Raw genomic sequence first — 13,266 nt, 5'->3', positions numbered from 1 at the left:
TTGGAATCCACACAAGATGAAACAAAATACAACGGCACCCAGCTACCGAATTACTCTCCTCCTGATCCCAGCCCCCCATTGTTGGGGTCCTTTCACTTCAGCAGATGTGCTTTTCAACCTCTTGCCCTTCTTTGCCCCTTTTATGTCCTGGGCCAAATGGACAAGGCCTAGAAGTGACCAGTCAAGTCCATGGCCCTCTGGGAGGTGCTCCAGGCTGCGAAGTTCTTGGGCCCCAAGGGAAGGTGTAAAACACCTGAGCTGTGGTCGTTGACCTTGGTACTCCTGGCATTTGGGGTGCTAATTCTTTATTTCTGGGGGCTGTTCTGAGCATTATGGGGTATTTGGCAGCATCTCTGGCCTTTATCCACTGGCAGTCCCAATCAAAGTTTTCTCCAGACATTGTCAAATGTCCCCTGGGGGGCAGAGTCACATCCCACACCTCCACCACCCACCTGAGAACCACTGATCCGGAAGTCTATCCTTCCCCTCTGGATACAGAAAGGAAGAACAATGCTCCCTCACGTGTCAGCATAGATTCAACTTGTCTTCCTTAGATTTAAAGTCAGCCAAGCGAGAAGAGCCGCTCCACAAAGGGCAGAATTTTTTCCACTCACAGGTGACTGGGAAAGGATGAGAAGAAAGGGACGGGAATGCGATGTTCTTCAAAGTGCTCTTCAAAAGGGCAGCCTGGAGCCCTGAGAGCTGCAGAGTGACTGGACGAGACCTCACCAACCGAGTGACGGAGGGTGCAGGCAGCGCCAGCCTTGGGGACAGGGGCCCATGGCTCTCCTGCTCCTTCCCAGGAGAGCCCTCCGCCAGGTGGGGCCTGGGGTCTCCTGGTTTACATGGTCGCCCTCCCACTCTCCCTGCCAAGGCTAGCAGAGTTTCTCTGGCTCAGCTGCACAGTTTGCGGCCTTCCTGCGGAGACGCTCTCCGAGAGTTGGTGAGGGAGAAACAGGTTGGGGAGAGGATGCAATCCCTATTTCGGACAAATAATACCTTTGTATCTCTATACACACCCACACACAGAGGGCAAGACAAAGACGTTAATATGGTTACTGAAGGAAGTTTGGGATTTCAGGTGACTTTTTTCATTCATTTGCTTATTTATGTTTTCTTACTTTTCTACCTTGAGCATGTGGTTACTTGTAGCAAGGCTGTGAGGACAGAGTCCCAGAGAGCAGTTTCCAGGCTCTCGGCCTCACATAGAAAGGTGCTGGCTCGGGTAGTAGATAGTCATCAGCTGTGACTAGTTGGCCATCAGCTGTTACTGGTTAGCCATTAGCCACTGATATAATTGCCGGTGGCTACGTTGGTTGGTTGGTTGGCGCAGAGAAGCAGATTGCAGACTGCGCATTGTGTGGACCCTGCTTCCTGTGTCTCCAACCCAGCTGCCAGTGAGACTATAGTGGTGTGACTCCCCTACCTATGGCTCCGTGGGTGTTCCTTTTTGGCCTCACCATGTCCTGCGTTCTTGTGTGGGGAGCTAGCGGGAGCTGAGGCCCTGCATGACAAATGGGAAAAAGTTACTCAAATAAGTAATCAAAAAGGAAACACTTGGGAAAAGGTATGTCAAACTCAAGTTGCAGGAAACACTGGGTCACAGAGGCGGTAGGTAAGAGGTGGGCGTGTCTACACCCTGCGGTGTGGAGGGGTCTAGACTGGGGGAGCCCTGTGGGTACGAAATTTCCAGCGCACACTGCATCCCCAGGAGCAGCGGGTGCACTGGGTGGGGTGCAGCGGGGGCCTAGTCAGGGGGCACAGACCTCGCAGAGGACGCCCGTCAGAAGTCAGCCTCCGGGGCGGGGCGGGGGTTGGGGGAGGGGGAGAAGGGGAAGACGCAGACACGCCCCTTGGGCATGGGAGTGACCATGCCTCTAGGACTGGAAAGGTGTCTGAGAGGCACCCTGTGGGTGTCCAGGAGCCCTGGATAGGCTGGGACTAGGGAACGGAGGCGGAAGAAGGAAAGACAGCGACGCTCCGGGATCTCCGGGCTACAGCGCTCATTCCCGCCCATTTCTGGACCAGAAAGCGAGGATAGGGAGCGCGAGTCGGTGGTGGGCGCCCGTCTATGGCTGCTGCCAGCTTGAGCTGCAGTCACCGCGTCCGGAGACTCGTGGTTACTCCCGCCCAACCCAGCACGGGCCAGGACTGAACACCCGGAGGGCCGACATCCGCGTCCGACCCCGCATAGACACTGTGCCCGGCGCCACACGGACTGCCACAGGCGGCGGCCACCGTGCCGGGGCTCGGCCGCCCTCTGCTGGGAGAAGCGTGAAGTGCAGCCTCATGTGGGCCCCGTGGTGCCACCCAGCCTGTAGTCTACACCCAGTCCTTGAGAACACAGAAACGTGGGAATGGGGGAGTGTAGACTGATCTTAGAAGAGAAGAGCCTCGTGGTGCATCGGAGGAAAGCGGGAGAGGCTGACCTCCCCGTCCCACTGCGTCCCCAAAATGGGGTGGTTTGCCCAGTCTCTACTGGGTGCTGAGTGCATGGAGGGTCAGGAGGCAGAGAAACAAAAACACCGACCCGCATCCTCCAGGAGCTGACTCATTATGAAAAGGACAGCCAGGCAAACACGTAATGCCATCCGCAGCCCACTGGGATGGGGGCCGGCAGCACAGGCAGCTTCAGGGAAAAGACAATGGAGAGCAGCTCTGGTTCAGCAGGTGGGTGTGGAGCAAACAAGGTCATTGTATCAGTTTCCTGGGGTGGCTTCAGACAACAGAAATTTATTCTTTCTCAGAGAGATTTATTCTGGAGGCCGGAAGTCCGAAATCCAGGTGTCAGCAGGGGCTACACCCCTCTGAAGGATCCTGGGGAGAATCTGTGACATGCCTCTCTCTTAGTTTCTGGTGTTCCCAGAATTCCTTAGTGTCTCTGGCTCATAAACACATACATCACTGCATCGCGGCCTCCGTGGTCATATGACTGCCTTCCCCTTGTGCCTGTGTCTTCTCAGCCTACTAGGACACTAGTCATTTGATTACACACAAAGTCCCTATTTCTAGATAGGGTCACATTCCCAGCACATGGGTTAGGACTTCAACATGCCGTCTCGGGGGGGGGGGGGGGGGGCACTGGTGTGTTGGGCGGCAGGAGAGTCCATAGGGACGCTCTGGGCTTCACTCCCGGGGCAGAGGGAGCATCTTGATGATCTAATCTAACCCGAGAGGCCAGGGCCATGTGAGCCAGTGTGGAGGCCCCTTCCGGAGATGGGGCTGTGATCCTGGAGAGGCAGACAGGGCATTTCTACTTCCCCAGGCATGACTGCAATGGGAACTGCTTGGGGCTTTAGATCAACCAATATATTGGCGGCAATGGTTTTTTATTCTCAAAACTTTTTTTCAAATGCTCCATCATTTTTTCTAGTTAGAAGAAAAGAAAAAAGAATCAGACAGTACAGAAGAGTATAAAGGTTTTAAAAATCACCGGAACCTCAGCATCCAGTGAAAACTGCATGTAAATAGAAGCATATGTATATGTATACACACACACACACACACACACACACACACATACATAAGTGGTTTTGACGACTCTGCTCACCTTGAGAATGTCAGATAGCCAACCTTTCTGGAGCTGTGACTTTTGCCAGCACTTTATAAATTTGGTTTTGTAGATTTCTTTTCAAGAAGGCTATTCTTCCCTCAAAATCTGACCAGCACTTAGGACCTGTTGCCTCTGCAAGTGGCAGGTGCTTTGCTCATGTGACCCAGAAGATGAGGGAAGTCCCATCTCCTTAGTTGAGCCCAGGTGGGCTTGGTGGGAGGTGGCAGGAAGAGCAGGGGACACAAGCAGGGTGGGTGACCAGGATCACTGAGGAAGAACAAGCCTGTGGCTGAGGGAGAAGGTCTCACTTCCAACACAGTGTCCACAAAAGATGGTAATGAGTCCCCACAAGAGTCCCCAGGGTGCTAGAGGGTCGAGGCAGGGCTGAGGTAAAGGAAGAGGGTTAGAGCAAAGCTCATGCATGACCCGTAAGCACTAGGCTTTCCTCTGGGTGGTGGGTGGTGGTCGGGACATGACACAGGGCAGCCGGGGGCTGAGAGGCGCCAGATGAGATGGGGGGGGGGGGTGAGTGTGTGTGTGTGTGTGTGTGTGTACCGCTTGTTTTAAACAACTTTTCCATTCCATTCCATTCCATTCCTTTCTATTACAACTACTAAATAATGATAGCATTAAATGCTGAAGTACCTAATCTCATTGGCGAAGATTTAAAAAAATGAAAGCATGTAACAAAGGTCCATTGGTCACTTCCGCTCCCCAGCATTAGGTCAGAAGGTGCCTTGTCCTAACCCTGGGCAGCTCAGTGGCCTCTGCTCAGTGAGACCCAGAACTCCCTTCAGAGTCACAGGGGAGGCTTCATTTACGTCTCGGCACTGCCTCTCAGCCAGGACACCCTCCTCCCTCTGGTCTCTTGTGGCAAAAAGGACCGGCACCTGAACCTTCTCTAAGCATAAATTCCCCAAGACTGTGCTTCTCTGAGCAGAAGTGACTCTTTGTTTCCCAATGTCCCACTTTAGCTATTCCCAGCTAGCTAAGAATAATCTTCAAATTTTAAACAATACTTATTAAGGCTTAAGAGAGGTGCTGCAAACAGCCACTGCATGAAGGAACAATGCTTACAAACTTTTCCCTGAAAGTTTCCAGTTGTGAGTCCAGAATTACAGCAACCCAGGGTCTTTTACCGAAACAGAAATTTTTAAATGTGTTGGTGCATAAAATGTTCTGTGCTGAATGTATCACAAACGCCAAGTCAGGACTTCAGAGAACTCCAGAACCAAGAAAGCGACAATGGGAAGATTTCAACCGTATTTATTTCTATTTATAATTTATACCCTGTCAGCTTCTAAAAAGGATTTCAGGCAGCTTCCAATAAAAGACATGCACAACAAGGTTGCTAAAATGGGAATAGAGAATTGAAAACTCATGCCAAAGGGGGAGGAAGCAAAGAAGGTGACAAAATAACTATGACTCAAGGCTAAACTTCGCGCCGAGCTTTCTGGTCGCTAAAGCAAGGATGGAAACATGAAGGTGGACATCTTACACCAAGCCTTGCAGAGGTGTCGTTATCGGAGGAAAGAAAATAAAGTCACAAGCAGTGTGTTAGCTCTCCAAAAGACATCAATGTGTCTCCGTTACTGTGTTCACTTGTTGACAGCTACTAGGGCCTCTGAAGAAGGTGACAGCTCTGCAGCCTGAGGCTAGAGGGGCAGCTGCAGCAGGACACAGTGCACAGCTGTGAGAGGCCTGCGCTTGGAGTGGGGTTTGTGGGTGGTACAAGGGGACTTGCCTGGCCCTCGCCTCCTGCCTGGGCAGTCTTCTCGAAAGAGGCCTATCCCGCCTCTGTTCATACCCCTGGGCCCCAGGAGTGGCCAGGGGAGGTTACTGGGGTGCCAGGGAACACTTGGATTGTTGGCGGGTGTCCACACGTGTGTGCAAGCAAGGCCCTTGTAGCTCCAGGTGGAGCTGGAACTGAGGGAAGAGAAAGGGCCAGCTGTGGGTCTGCAGCCACCCCACCTGCACCCGCCATGTCCTGGTGGATCTCTGGGGGTCAGAATGCTACGTGTGAACCAGGTTTCCAGACGGCTGTGAAGCTGTACTTGTCAAGAGAGGACTCTAAACATATTTCATTTACCAACCTGCTAGCTTGACTTCTACATTTCACACAGATATTTATGCGGGCATTTGGTGCGTGGGCCTCCGTGTAACTTCTCCTCCCAGACACTGATTTAAGGCTGACATTGTCTTTCCCTTATAGTCTGCTGCCTGGGCAAATGGTGGGGAGGGCTTTGTAGGTCAGACACGCATTTGAATCAATCTGTGACATTTACTAGATGTGTGACCTTGGGACAAGTTCCTTAACGTCTCCGGGCCTCAGTGTCCTCAGTCTCCCCGACTGTTGTGAGGATTAAATAAGTTAATATATGCAAGTCCTCAGAACAGTGACTGACATGTAGTAACTGCCATACAAGGGCCATTCTTATTCTAGGCCCCCCGCAGAGGTGTTGCGGGTTCAGTTGCAGACCGCTGCAATAAATCGAGAATTGAAATAAAGCTAGTCGTCATCTTTTTGGCTTCAGTTTGTTTAAAAACACAACATCTGTGAAACACAATAAAGTGAAGTGCAATAAAATGAGTCATGCCATCGTTCCTGCTCCATTTCCCCAGCTCCAGCTCATTCCATCTCCCAAGGTGCATCTTCTCCTGCCCCTTCCAGGTCGTTCTCTCAGACTAGGTGTGGGGACAGAGTCCCAGAGAGCAGTTTCCAGGCTCTCGGCCTCACGTGGAAAGGTGCTGGCTCGAGTAGCAGATGGCCATCCGCTGTGACTAGTTGGCCATCAGCTGTTACCGGTTAGCCATTAGCCACTGATATAACTGCTGTGGCTACATTGGTTGGTTGGTTGGTTGGCAGAAAAGCAGGTTGCAGATTGCACATTGTGTGGCTCCTGCTTCCTGTGTCTCCAACCCAGCCGCCAGCGAGACTATAGTGGTGTGACTCCCCAATCTATGGCTCCGTGGGTGTTCCTTTGGGGCCTCACCATGTCCTGTGTTCTTGTGTGGGGAGCGGGAGCTGAGGCCCTGCATGACACATGGCCTAGCGAGCAGGCTGTGGTGCCGGCTAGAATTTTCAAAGAGGTAATGGAGCAGTTTATACGAATGAAAGCTCAGTTTCGCGAGCAGGGTATGGTGCTGTCCAGAACTCTGTGAGGGTGGTGGAGCATTTTGTGCATATGAACACTCAGTCTCAGGAAGCCCGTGAGGAGCGGCACCGGGAACGGGAGGCGCGGTCTGCCTGGGAGACTTGAGCCCTATTGGCCATTGCCTGTTGGCCACCCTCTTGGCCATCGCTTGCTTTTCGGTGGTTCACTGCTGTGGGCTCCTGGAGTGGTGGACATCTTACACCAAGGCCACCACCCACTCGGACACAAGGTCTGCAGGGAAGGACCCCTCCCTTGGGTCATCATCTGCTGACATTTACTGTGACTTTGTCTCCCTCCCCATTTGCACCGTAAGCAACTTGGACACTGAGACATGTCAGACACTTCTAAGTGCTCACTACTCGTTTCTAAATGAGTCCCTGAGGGGTCCCTGGGGCTTTGTGTTGTCTCTAACATGTCTGGTGTCTGGCGTTTGTGTCCTCCCCTCACCCCTCCCCCGGGAGGGTGCAGAGAATGACAGTACTAATTATGAGCTGGCTGCCTGGATGAGAGTAAGGATCCACCCAAGAAAGCAAATCAGGTGACAAGAGAGGGGAAGGCGCAGACCCAGGGCTGGGAGGGTGACAGCGACGGATCTGTGTCCTCAGTCCAGTGAATGCAGTTATCTGGGATGTGTGAGAAGCAGGAAAGGGAACAGTGGCTTTCACAGGAGCCTGAGAAGGTTGTTTGTGGTAGCCAGTGGTACCTTTAGTCTGGAGTGCGACCGGCACAGGTGGTCCCAGAACAGGGCCCTGGTGCTCAGACTGTACTCCCCACACCAGCAGTGAGCGTCAGCATCCCCAGAACCTGTTGGACATGCAAGTTCTCTGGCCCCACCCCAGACCACTGAACCAGAGGCTTTGGGCTGAGGCCAGGACCTGTGTTCCCACAAGCGCTTGGGTGATTCTGGTCCCAGCTGAGGTCTGAGAACCACGGTGTAGGCAGAGTGCTGGATGGGCAGAGGGCCTTCCTTTCCCCACTGGGGTGAACCCACAGGCTCTGTTCACTCCACGCCGGGGCATCCGAGCCTTCCCCTGCCCCCCTTTAGATGCCCAGTGGTCCCTGAGCACTCAGGGGTGTGCTAGGGCAGAGGTGGGGACTGGCAACTCACCAGCAAGTGTGGCCTCTGGAGCCCAGACCCAAGGAATCTCCCACCTGCTGGGTGACAGGTGAAAGGTGGGTAAGATCTGGAGGCCCAAGAATTGGGACGAGCTTGCCTGATGGGTGAGCAGAGTGTGCTGTAGGGGGAGCATTTGGGGGTAACTCAGTGCAAACTAACCTACATTGAATCCCGTGTGCCTGGAACATGGGCTGGGGGTCTCAGCGCTGGCTGCTGTATTAGCACTACATACATTTAACTGTCCCAACAACATGGTAACAAGGGAATTCTTCCTGTACCCATTTGAGAGAAGGAGACAGTGGGTCTGCATGGGTCATTTGACCAAAGTAATCCCAGTAGCAAGTGGAGGGGCCAGTTTTGGGGTCAAGGTTGAGAGGCTAGAGTGCGCTTATAGGGCAGGGCCAGGTCGGGGAGAAGCTGGAGGTGAAGGGACTCATATCTCTGTCCCCACGCCAGCAGCCCCTGGAAACCCTCTCAGGGAAGGTGGACTGTTACATGAGTACTGCATAATTGTGAAAAAATTTTAAAAATGTTTATAATGGAGTTTTTCATAAAGGAGTTTTACCTGTAAAGAAAATGTATATTGAACGTATCACAGTTCTCCCCCTCCTTTTCTTCTGCCTCCCCCCACCCTACTCCGTTTCAAGCCGTTGTTTCTCAGTCTAGTTGTGTAGGACACAGTTCCCTGGGCCCATGCTGGTATTAGGAACCTAGCGCTGCCCCCCGGCTGAGGCCGACAGTCACTGGTCATCGGTTGGCCACTCACAGCAGCTCAAAACAGCTCTTGCCGGCTGCTGGCTGCTCACGATGGCTGCTGGCCACCGGCATGCTGGCCACCAGCCTCTCATGACAGCACACGGTAGCCCACGGCAGTGCACAGCAGCTGGTGGCAGCTCACGCCAACCTCCATCTGTTCACGCAGCCCAGTTCCAGGGAGAGCTGTTGTTCACAATCTTAGCTGTAGAGGGCGCAGCTCACTGGCCCATGTGGGAATCGAACCCACGGGCTTCCGCCTTAGAAGCACAGCACTCCAACCGCCTGAGCCACCGGGCGGCCCTATGTATCACAGTTCTGAACAGAGATTCTGAACTCACCATGGGCAAGGACAAGGTTTGGGAAATGACTACTCCAGGGCCTGGAAGGATGCTCCTAGCTGAGGAAAGGGCACTGGGCAGAGCCCATGGGCCACGCTGGGGCCCCCAGAACAGGTAACGAGGTTTGCAGAATCACTCAACAGGTCTTTGTTCTGAAAGAAAAAAGAAAAAGCCAAGGTTCATCTAACCTGCCACTATGCTGCTCACTTGAGTCTCCTTTTGGAAAGCTAGGGCTGGTCCTGTGGTAGGAGCCACCCAAGTGACATTTGAAAGACACCTGAGGAGGTTTGCTGCAGACCACACAGAGAAACACAAGAAGTCATCCAAACCCAAGAACACTGAAATCGCAGGCTTGACCTTGTGTCAGCTAAGAGGTTGGGAAGACCTCCACCAGGTTGCAGTAAATGTTCCTTTGCTTATAAATTGGATCTCACTCACGTCTTGCTCTCCCAGGTGTTCCTGGAGGAGGAGCAGGGGGGATATGGAAGATAGGAGAGGGAGAAAGCCTAGGTGGGTCTGAAGACAGAGGGCAGGAGGCAGGTGGGGCATCGTCTTCTGGCAAACTTGCAATAAAACAAAGAGAAATGCAGAGGAGAGGGGGACGGCTAAGGGTGGGGAGCGTGTGTGTCCCTTGCCCCACTGGAAGTGCCTTGTATTTAGCCAGGGTGCACCTGAAGTTACCAGGTGTTTTTAGGAATGTTTTCTGGGGCAGACCAAACACACACAAACACTTAGAGATACACAGCTGCGGGACTCCACTTAACTCAGGAATTGATCACTGTCCTTACTGGAGAGGTTGCTGTCTTGGAGGAGGGTCTGCCTCCAGGCCTTCTCTGTCACTGACCACCACTGGATGTGACCACTGACCAGTGTGGGGTGGCCGAGTGGGTGACTTAGAAAATGGGAGCCACAGAGAAGAAAGTCATTGCACCCGGTCAGAACAGCTCAGGGCCCATAAGATGCTCGGCCTGTTGTGTATTTAAAGATAACTGTTTTTAATTTTAGTTCTTAAAGCACAGGCACGGAGTGGGGCGTCACACATTGATACCAGAAGGGATGATATTAACCTTCCAGCCCGAACTTTTCTAATAACTCCCACTGTCTCCCGGCAGACACAACCCAGGAAAACCAAGTGACCTGAGGGTCTGTCATGCTATGTAATTAATGTGTGATGGCACTCAGCTCAAAATGATTTAGTGACTAGTGAAAAAGTAAGATACAATGCTGAAGCTTGCATCAAAGGCACAAATTGGGTAGAATTATTAGACTTCTTTCTAGGGCAAATTAGGTTCACAGGGAAGTGGATGGTGGGTTGGTTTCGGGGTAATTTCTTCAATGAACAGCTCTGTGCCCAGGTGACCGAGCCCGGTGTTCCCGTGTGTCCGCCCGACTCTTTCAAGCTTGCAGAATGGAGCATCAGTTCAGGTTCTCCGACGAGACAAAATAAAACTCTCCACCCCCAGAGATGAGGAAGGAGACTTATTCCCAGATGATATTGCCAATACAACCAATGGGATGAGAGTGGGGCTTCTAAAATGAAAAGTGGCAGGGATTTTTTATTTATTTTTTTTAGGTCTGTTTTCAGAGAATGTGTCCCCATCTGGGAGCCTGACCAGGTCCTAGTACACAGGAGACTGTCACTTTGTCCTTGGCCAGACACAAGGTCGCCCTGAGTAATATTTGTTTCAATGGATCTTCATCTTATGTTTCTTCCCACTCAGGAGGTCAGAGTTGGTGAATGCATTGCAATCTTGCTTTTAATTTTAATTTTGGGACTCTCTGGTCATAGGACTAGGAGTTGTGAACCCCAGCAAGAACCCAGGATCCATCTCAGAAATTAATTTTTCATCATTCCGTTGATTTTTTATTTTCTTAAGTGTCGGTGGCTGAGGTGACTGTGGTTAGCTTGGGTGAGAAGGCACGTCAGTTTCACCATTAGCTGCACAGGGGATCCTGGATGCATGCGTGACCCTCTCCCAGTGAGGAAGCCCCTCCCTCTCCCTCTCTCCTCTCCCTCCCTCATCCTGTCCTTCCTCCGCCCTCCCTCCCCCTTCCTTTCCTCCTTCCCTTCCTTTTTGCTTCCTTCTTTTCCTCTCTTCCCTCCTTTCCTTCCTATATTTACTAAGGGCTCTTTATGGGCTCAGTCCTGAACCTGAAGAAGCCATGCAAAAGTGAATGGCTGCTTCCTTCAGGGGGATGTAGGTGTTTCTCTCAGGCTCACCCGATCCTGTGTTTTCAACCCAGCCCCTCACTCCCTGCTCCTTCAGTAATATTTGAAATATTGAGGAGTTAAAGCAAATGTATGTACTCCTGTGAAGAATATGGATTCCACCCCAACTCATTACTAGTAGACATACCAGAGACATCACATCTGGACAGCTCCCATGGGAACATCCTTGTAGGGATATTTGTTCAGCCAGAGCCCCATCTTGCAGGTCGGAGTGGCAGCTGCCTCTTGCTCTAGACAAGCCTAGATAAGGTTCCGTGGTCCCACCTCCATGCATCCCAGTGGCCAGATGGAGCTGTCCCCGTCACTTACTATGCTGCATCAAAGGGTCTCCCTCTTAAACAGGGAGTTGGTAGACTTGATAATGTGTTGCTTCCACAGATATTTCACTCCGATCATTTGTAATAAAATCTATGAAAAGAGGACCAGGGCTGGTCCACAAGCAAGCTCAGAGCAAAGGCTTTCCTTAATCATTCTTATCTTTGACAAGAGGTCTTATTTTAGCGTTGCATGAGATTTACTACTCGAGTTTTCTTAGCTCTGTGACCTCTATCCCAGCTGAAAAGGTCTCTAAGTAACTGAGTCACTGTGGACTGAAGGGAGATGGAAGGATTTGGGCAAAAGGGGTGGCGGAGGCGATGGAAGCCCCACGGGGTTTCCAGACAAGGATGTCTGCCACTCGGCTTCGCTCAGAGTAGGAGCCAGAGGACCCAGCCCCTACTGCAAGGTCAGTTGGGGAAGACAACCAGTAGCAGTAAAACCAAAATAAGCACATTGCCATCGTCCCGGTTGGCAGAGCAAAGGGCTCTGCAGTTTGGCACAACTTGGTAAGAACTGTCAAGTCCAAGCTTTCTTTTATACTCAGTTCTGTCAACTGTCTCCTTTTAGACAGCAGGCCACGCGGGCTGAAGACCCAGGTCTGCAGCCCGAGCCTCTCGTTCCAGGCAGCCACCTGGATAAGTCCTGCGGAATGTCTGCCAGGCTGCAGACCTGGAACCCCACTCTGAGCCCGGCATTTTCAGATAAGCAGGTGTTCCATAAATGCCCCAAGCTTCTTCAGTTTGCCTGATTGAGCTTCTTAGGAAAGTCCATTAAGAATGGCTCTCCCCTCCTGTCATTAAGAACAGTTATACACTCTTCTGCCTATGTTTTTTACTCTTGTTTTCTTTTTTAGTAAGTGATTATGCCTCACCCAATGATAATGAGGCAAAGAGCCTGACTCAGCTTATATAAGAAATATAAAATAAGGTCCTGAATCCCTCTGCTAATGCTTAGGCAGAAAAGTTGAAATTACTTGTGTTTTTGTTAACTGTAATTCTCATTTTCTCCAAAACCGAGTGTGGGGACAGAGTCCCAGGGAGCAGTTTCCAGGCTCTCGGCCTCACGTGGAAAGGTGCTGGCTCGGGTAGTAGATGGCCATCTGCTGTGGCTAGGTGGCCATCAGCTGTAGCCAGTTAGCCATTGGCCTCTGATGTAACTGCCATGGCTGAGCTAGCAAGCATGGATTGCAGTTAGCAAGTGGGGTCATGTCACGCGGGGGCGGCCTGCGGGGTCTCAGCTCCCGCTCCCCACACAAGAACACAGGACATGGTGAGGCCAAAAAGGAAGCCATAGGTAGGGGAGTCATGCCACTATAGTCTCACTGGAGGCTGGATTCACACGCCGTGCGACCTGCTGTCCGCTTTTCTGCCAACCGACCAACTCCCACTCCCCAGTGCAGCCGAGGCAGTTATATCAGTGGCTAATTGGCTAACCGGCTACAGCTGATGACCATCTACTACCCGAGCCAGCACCTTTCCACGTGAGGCCGAGAGCCTGGAAACGGCTCTGTCCCCACAGGTGGGTTGGCAGAGAAGCGGACGGCAGGCTGCGGATCCTGTGGCTCCTGCTTCCTGTGTCTCCAACCCAGCCGCCAGTGAGACCATAGTGGTGTGACTCCCCTATCTATGGCTCCGTGGGTTTTCCTTTTTGGCCTCACCACATTCTGCGTTCTTGTGTGGGGAGTGGGAGCTGAGACCCGACATGACACCCTGTTACCTGCCATCAGACAAAATTTGCCAAAAGCCTCACTCCTTTTTACAGATAAATGTCACTGTTTGCAAGAGATGCTTTCCTCTTCT

Source organism: Rhinolophus sinicus, chromosome 2 (assembly GCF_057876585.1).
Source record: "Rhinolophus sinicus isolate RSI-liver-muscle chromosome 2, RSI-T2T, whole genome shotgun sequence".
In the NCBI taxonomy this organism is placed as follows: domain Eukaryota; kingdom Metazoa; phylum Chordata; class Mammalia; order Chiroptera; family Rhinolophidae; genus Rhinolophus; species Rhinolophus sinicus.
This window is presented reverse-complemented; position numbering follows the sequence as displayed.